Here is an 8,400-nt window from a genome sequence, read left to right as displayed (position 1 = left end):
TTTGTAGTTTCCCTCCCTCTCCCCCTTCATTCCTTTCCTATTTCGTAATGGTAGGCAATTCACTGAACAAAGTACATGAAGTGAGGCGTACAAGGAAAAGGTGGGCAAGGCACCTCGATGAAGTGAACACTAAATATCTTTTCAGTATATCACTTTCGACTTGTGTCTAAACAAAATGGGAGAACAGTGAGAAACTCATTGCCGACTGGTGGGGGGAAAAGTGATAAAATGTGGCTGAAAGGTTGCATTTGCAAAGAGCATTATACTGTATTCCGAAAATGTAGCTTTAGTACTATCACCATTTGAAATCAACAGGACTGTTTGAGCCGGGAGACGATAGGCTCCTTTAAAAACAAAGAAGGGAACTCACTACCTTTGTGTAAATAATTTGACTATTTTACGAATAAAACATGTTATGCTTCTCCATTAGCTAGACAATTTCTCCAGATTGCTTAACCTAATACACCACTGAACGTTTTGAGAAAAATAAACACACTGTGAAAGCCCTACCACAGTACCAGACCAGGGTCCCTCGCGCTTTCTCTGTGCAGAACCAGATAGTAAATATTTTAGGCTTTGAGGGCTGTAGGGTCTCTGTCACAACTATTCGACTCGGCAGTTGCATAGCATAAAAGCAGCCACATGTACACAGCAAATGGCTGTGTTGCAGTAGAACTTTATTTAGGGACACTAACATTTGAATTTTATGTCATTTTAGTGTGGCATGCAAAATTCTTATTTGAATATTTTCCAAGTTTTTAAAAACATAAAAACCATTCTTAGTCACAGCCATTAAAAAGGGGCAAAAAAAAAAAAAAAAAAGGAAAGTATAAACAAGAGCTTTAAAAAAAACAGACAACTATCTGGATTTGGCCTGAGGGCTGTACTTTGCCAACCCCTGTAGGAGCTATATACAGGGTCCAACACAAATAATGCTCCTCTTTTATTACAAAAATCTTTATTACAAAATCATAAGCAGAATCATGTACAGAATCATTACAAAATCATGTAATGCTCTACCATAACAATATCACGCTCAAGCACACCATACGACATTTTAGGTGAGACGTTCAAATTAAAACTATACATTATTTATTATACCTATATTACTACCCTACCTACCAACCAAACTCAGGCGGGCCTCACTTCTGCCAGACCCTGTATGTACACTTTTATTTCCCCTCCTAGATGAAGAAAGATATTTTATGATTATATTCCTATACACAACGTGTTCCTGTGTTGCATACTCTGGCACATACTACTTGAAAGATCTTCTGCCAGTGACAATTCCAACAGGAGTTGGCTGGAAGAAAGTTAAGAAAGATGTGGGGTTTTTATAGCAATTACCCTTGTGAATGGTACATTGCAGTAGCTAATTTTTAAAACCTGAAGATTATCCTTGCTGTCCCCTCTTGCTCCAATATCTGGTTCATCAAAATGTCTTGAGGACGCATCCTTGTCTGCTGTACCCCAGTGGATTGAGCACTGGCCTGCAAACCAAAGGGTCGCTGGTTTGATTCCCATTTGGGGTTCATGCCTGGGCTGTGGGCCAGGTCCCAGTAGGGGGCAGGAGGCAACCACACATGGATGTTTCTCTCCCCTTCTTTCTCCCTCCCATCCCCTCTCTAAAAATAAATAAATACAGTTTAAAATAAAAGTCTTGAGAATTCTACTTCCTTAATACTTGGAATTCATTCCTTTTTTCCACCCTTAATGTGATTACCTTGTTGAGATTCACATCCCTCCTTACCTAGATTGCTGTAGCACCTTCCTACCTAGTTTCTCTGTGAACATTTGCTCATCAGATCCTGAGATCAGACATCACCAAATCATAAAATAGCTCCCATGAAGCTTCCCCACTACAATTTCACCTCAGCTGAGGCCTACTCACAAATCAGACTGTGCAATAGCTTCCTGGCTCATTTCTCTGCTTTAGGTCTCTCTTTACTCCGCTTGCTAACTTTTATACTGTGCAGTCTACACTACCACGAAGAATACTTGCATAACAAAACCAACCAAATTGATTATCTCACTCTCCTGCTTAAGCATTGCTGTCAATTCCCATTAGAAGCCCAGGTTGACACTCAGGCAAGGGCTGGAGGAGGTTTATGGGAACCCTACTTAGTCAACAACATAGAATACCACCCAACATATGTCTTGGAGATACTTGGTCAATATTTCTTTAAAGGGAAGAAGCTTCGAATGCTACACTAAGGGTGGCTGTTTCTGTGATTATTTTAAATAGTGTTTTTTATATCCATGCTTCCACTTTTCTGCAAATTCCTATTACCTCAAGATCAATAATATTAATTAGACACCGTACTCTTTGTAGTTTGTGTCTTACTTTGTTTTGCAGCTTCCTCACCTCACTCCCTCCACTTACCTCCATAATCTTGGCTAATAGGATCTTGCTAGGGTACATTTAAAAACCACATATTGCTGTCTCTTCCTCCTTATCTGCTTCTGCAGTCACAGTCTGTTGTGAGCTATATTCCCTTTGACCTCAACCTCTTCTATGAAAACTTGAGAGTTTCGGCCCTGGCTGGCGTAGCTCAGTGGACTGAGCACGGGCTGGGAACCAAAGTGTCCCAGGTTCGATTCCCAGCCAGGGTACATGCCTGGGTTGCAGGCCATAACCCCCAGCAACCGCACATGGATGTTTCTCTCTCTCTCTCTCTCCCTCTCTAAAAATAAATAAATAAATAAATAAAATCTTTAAAAAAATGAAAAAAAAAAAAACAAAAAAAACTTGAGAGTTTCTTCTTACTTTAATAATAACCTGACCATCTCCCAAGGAAATAATCTAAGATAAATTAGCATAACACAATCTGGGTCATCTAGAAGACTGCCTTATAACTGAACACTGGCATACATTATCAACACTCACATTGGTATTTCTATTTATAGGCACACTGACACCAGGTAGTAGCACTTTCATTGTTTTTAGGTTGACTTGACATGGAGTCAGACTTTGTAAATGATATGCTCCTATTCCAGGTGTGATGTACATAACACAACTTCTTGGTAGAATCGAGTGGTGAGGGAAGTGAATCATCCTATAGTGTATAATAAGACAAGCTGCACTCAATATGCCATTGCGGAGTCACATTCATGTTGTGAACTATAATTTAGTTCTAGCAAAACAATGTAATGCATAACATAAAATTAATGCTGTTCATTTCTTAGTTTTCTTGTTTATTGTTTTGGTTTTGTGATTAATAAGCACTATAAGCCTAAAGCACTTATTTATACATAGCTCTATACTGTTTAAATAACATTATAATGAAACAATTTAAATCAACATTGAGAATACAATTTTTTAATTAGTTTGTCATAAACAATATAAAATGATCCGCAAAAGGTCTCTAAATATAATCCTTCATAAGAAGTATCAGGGCTTCTTGGGTGGAATAGCTAATTTTGGATTTGACATAAGAAGTAAATAAGATGAGATTGTGCCCTGGCTGGTGTGGCTCAGTGGATTGAGTGCCAGCCTGTGAACCAAAGCATCGCTGGTTCGATTCCCAGTCAGGGCACATGCCTGGGTTGCAGGCCACGGCCCCCAGCAACTGCACATTGATGTTTCTCTCTCTTTCTTTCTCCCTCCCCTCTCTAAAAATAAATAAATACAATCTTAAAAAAGAGAAAAAAGTTAAATTGTTAAAAAATTACAAAAAAAAAAGAAAGAAAGGGAGAGAAATATCAATGTGTGGTTGCCCCTCGCCCCCTACTGGGGACCTGGCCTGCAACCCAAGCATATGCTCTGACTGGGAATCCAACCAGCGACCCTTTGGTTTGCAGGCCGGCACTCAGTACACTGAGCCACACTAGTGAGGGCTCATCTATCCATCTTTAACTGCCTTTTTGTAAGAGAAAAAGAAAGTATTCAGAATTGTATCTGGGGTATGTGTCAGACATTTCTGGATACTATTACAATACTGTTCTCTCCTCCCCTGTTGTTAACAAAACCCTCATTACTATCAAAGCAAGTTACTAATTTAGAAATTAGGACAGCCCCTGTGACCATTTCTGGCCAATGAGGTGTAAGGGGAAATGTCTGAGCAGGGACATTCATGAAAGTTTTCAAAAAGAGACAGTTGACAATTATTTGGCCTTTCACCCCTTTATTCATTTGCCATTACCCCTTCCTCCTGAACATGGACGGAAGGCTGTAGTTGATGCAATCACCGTGGAACTATGGATGGTTGTCACATGCTGATGATCAAAGCCACATGCTGAGGAGAGTGGCCTAGAAAGATATGCTTGAGGATCTGAACCAGCACCAGAATGCCTAGCTCAAGACTTCAGTTTATGTGAAATAAGTAAACCTATCTCTTGAAGGCACTGGACTTAGATTTTCTCTTGTACACAAATGTAATCCTCAAAGACACAGACTGCTAAAGAGATTAAGAATGAAATGATGACTCTTAAGTTTTTATCTTATGCAATAGTCAGAATAATATCCTTGTTCCACATTCATCCAGGTCATAATCCTTGGAACCTTTGAATGTTACTTTAAAAGATAACGGGGTTTTAAGGTTTCAGATGGAATTAAGGTTGCTTGTCAGCTGACCTAAAGATATGGAGATTATCTTGGATTTATCTGGGTGGATCCAGTTTAACTTTTTTGTTTTATTTTTTTAAATCTTAGTTTACATTGCATATTTTCTGTTACTTCCACATGTACGGTGTACAGTATAGTGATCAGATAATCATATACTTTACAAAGTGTTGCCCCTAATATTTCCAGTCCCCACCTGGCACCATACATAGTTATTATAATATTATTGACTATATTTCCTATGATATACTCTACATCCCCATTGCTATTTTGTCACTGTCAGAATGTACTTCTTAATCCCTAAAACTTTTCCACCCAGTTCTCCAACCCCCCCTTTCCTCTTGCAACCATGAGCCTGTTCTCTGACTGTATGAGTCTGTTTCTGTTTTCTTTGTTCACTTACATTGCTCTTTAGATTCCACAGACGAGTGAAATCATATGGTATTTGCCTTTACCAATGTCATTCTTGAAAATGGAAGAGGGAGGCAGAAGCGTTTAGAGGGGTACAGTGTAAGAAGGACTCATCCCACCATTGCTGGCATGGATGAGGGCCATGAGCCAAGGGATGTGGCAGCCTCTAGAAGCTGGAAAAGGCAAGGAAATGGATTCCCTCCCATAGCAGAAGGGACTCACACTTGTGACCTACAGAACTGTAAGAGAATACATTTGTGTTATATACCAACTAAGTTCCTGAAAACTTGTTACAGGAGCCAAAGGAAAAAAAAAATACAAGCAACTAGATAGATGAACTCACTTTTAGAAATATTAAGGTTTTAGTGCTTTTGAGATATCCCAGTGGAGATGTCCAATAAGCAAATGGCCACATGGGAGTGTCAGGAAGATGCTGCAAATACAGAATTGAGAGCTATTGCAGATGATAATGACAATAATGGTGACATTAAATTGCTTATGGGGAATGAATGCAGTAAAAAGAAAAAAGGGCCTATGTCCAATAGTGAATTGAGTAGGGGGAGAAGCCAGCGAAAGAGGCTGAGAAGTAGCAAAGAGTTAGGCATAAGAAAAAGAGACCGTGGCCTCACAAAGCCAAAGAAAGAGAAAGTTTCAAATAGGGTACTTGGTGATGAATGTTGATGAGAGATACAATAAACACCATAGTCACAGATTTTGTGACACAGAGGTTATCCATGACGCCATTAAGAGCAGTTTGGACAGGGTATTAGGTGCGGTAGGCATTCAAGCTACATTTGTGTGAATTGAGAGATGAGGGAAAGAGAAAGAAACGGACAGGGAGTACACAACCCATTCCAGAAGCCCGAGTGTGGAGGAAACAACAGTGAATTTGCGGCGGATACAGTATTAAGGGTGGATGTTTAAGTAAGTCCTCCTAGAAGCAAACATCGCTATGGGGTCAGAATATGCAATGATTTTTTTGAGGAAATAACCGTTGAAATAAAGTGAGCAGGGATCTTGAAAAGGCTGAGAGAGTCTGGCCTGGAATGAAAGAGAAAGGGAAGAAAAGTTGGAAATGGTTTTGACTGTTGTGCAATCAAATGAAGGTTCGGCAAAGCCATTAAGAAGCCCTCCATCAGAGGAGTGAGTCCCATGACTCAGGAATGCGCTCACAATAGTAGGCTTGTCTCTGGCACAAACTAGGAGCAGCCTGGGGGAAGCATAAGTTCCAGGCAAATGCAAGGATGAATTTCAGAGCACAGTAGCTTGGGCCCTTGGTTAGAGGGCTCTGAACCATATTCTTTTGACTTGCATAGAGGGTTTTTATTTACTTTTAATATATATATTAGCTGATAAGGTGGAGCCAGTAGAGAGAGAGAGGTCAAAGTTACCCAGGAGAAAAGGAAGGGACATGCAGCAATGTCAAGCAAGGTACAGGCCAGGAAAAATGGGGTTCAGAGGGAGGTAAAGGTGCCGCTGTTAGATGGGATGAGACACCTTGAAAAAGAGGGTGAATGCAGCACGGTTTACAAGGTTGGGAGCTCCCGTCTGGTGGGTTCCATTGACTCTTAAATTACAGGGTGAGGTCATCTCCAGAGAACGGGGGTGCGAGAGTGAGGGTGGTCAGAGCTCAGGGAAAGATGCCACATAATCACCGTGGGGTGTTAGAAACCGACCTATTTTGTGATCACGTGACTGGGTAATGTTAATGGCCCAATTGAGTCTGGCAGTTGTGGGTTTACATTGGAATTGATTTGCCCCTATTCTTCCAGCTTTTTTATTGTTACTCCCACCTAGCCTGCTTATTGACCTGCTGACCTGTTAGAGACCTACCTCCCTCAACAGTGCCAACATCTTTTCAATCATGAAAACTTCTTCCTCCCATTGGTGACATCTCTGGAGCCTCTAGATCCTATCGGTGTACTTCCTAGAGGTTGCCTAGATCAGCCTTTCCAAGTCACAGGCAGCAAACAGAAGACCCGAGGGCTGAATCCAGCCTTCCAACTTGTTTTATCTGGCCTGGCACCTTGTTTCTACCCGGCGGCACCACCGAGGTCCTTGTCCCTAGTTACAGAGTGGTTACATTTATACAGCCCTAAAGTTACATTCAGCCCCTTGAAGGCAACCTCGAGGCTGATGTGGCCCCCGGTGAAAATGAGTTTGACACCCCTGTTCTAGGGCCTCACTGTTCCAGTTACAGGATTCATCATCTATGCCTTCTAACTGGTGACCCTGTCTCTCCTCTTATTTTCTTCACAACCATTCTCCACATTGCCACCAGAGTAATCAGTTTAAACCGTAAAATCTGATTATGATTACTTATAATCCTTCAATGTATTCCCATCACCAATGAGATTTAGTCTAAACAAGGCATCTGAGACCCTCCATGACATATTTGACTACCTCCTCAGCCTCATTTTGTACACTGTTCTCTTCCTTACTTTTACACTCTTTGAAGTTCTCTGCATGCTCCATGTTGGTTTTCACTTCTGTGCTTTTTGCTTCCTCTCTTTCAAAAACTCTCTCCCAGCCTCCCTTCATAAAGCTAACTCCCACTTACCTTGACAACAGCTTAGGCATCACCTCATTTTTTATGGCCTTCTTTCCCTACCATTATCATCACAGTTCTCCTTAGGCTTATTAGCTGTTCTTTGAAATTTTCTACTTTTTTGTATACATTTTTTATTGTATTGATCACACTGAGTAATAAGTGTTTTGGGGTGGTTTTTTTTTTTTTTTTTTTTTTTTTTTTTTTTTTTTTTTTTGCCTCTGTCTCTTCTACCAGTCTGAGCTCCAGGGACTATCTCAGCTTCATCTTTGTACATCAGTAACTAACCAGTGTTTGGCCCAGAGTTGGTGTGAAATAACTATTTTTTATTAAATGATTTTTTTAGAGAGAGAGAGAGAGAGGAAGGGGGAAAAGAGAAAGAAACAATTTGTTATTCTGCCTATTTAAAGATTCATTGGTTGATTCTTGTATGTGCCCTGACCGGAGATTGAACCCAAAACCTGGTGTGTCAGGACAACACTCTAAACAACTGAGCTACCTGGCCAGGGCCTCAAATAAGTACTTTTTATTTCTATTTTTATTTTATTTTTTATTATTATTTTTATTGTTGACCCTATTACACATGTCCCCCATTCCCCTTATTTGCCCTCTTCCACCCATCCCCACCCCTCTGTCCTCGCCACATTGTTGTCTGTGTTCATGGGCTTTGCATATATGCATCTATGTTCTTTGGCTAATCTCTTCCATCCTCCCTTCTCCCTCCTTCCTGACAGCTGTCACTGTGTTCCATGTGTTCATGCCACTGGTTCTATTTTGTTTGTCAGTTTAGTTTCATTAGATTCCACATACAAAAGGAAGGAGGAATAGAAGAAGCAAAGAAAGAAAGGAAAAAAAAAAAGAAAGGGGAACCCAGATCTTG

The sequence above is a fragment of the Phyllostomus discolor genome, chromosome X (assembly GCF_004126475.2).
Source record: "Phyllostomus discolor isolate MPI-MPIP mPhyDis1 chromosome X, mPhyDis1.pri.v3, whole genome shotgun sequence".
NCBI classification, from domain to species: domain Eukaryota; kingdom Metazoa; phylum Chordata; class Mammalia; order Chiroptera; family Phyllostomidae; genus Phyllostomus; species Phyllostomus discolor.
This window is presented reverse-complemented; position numbering follows the sequence as displayed.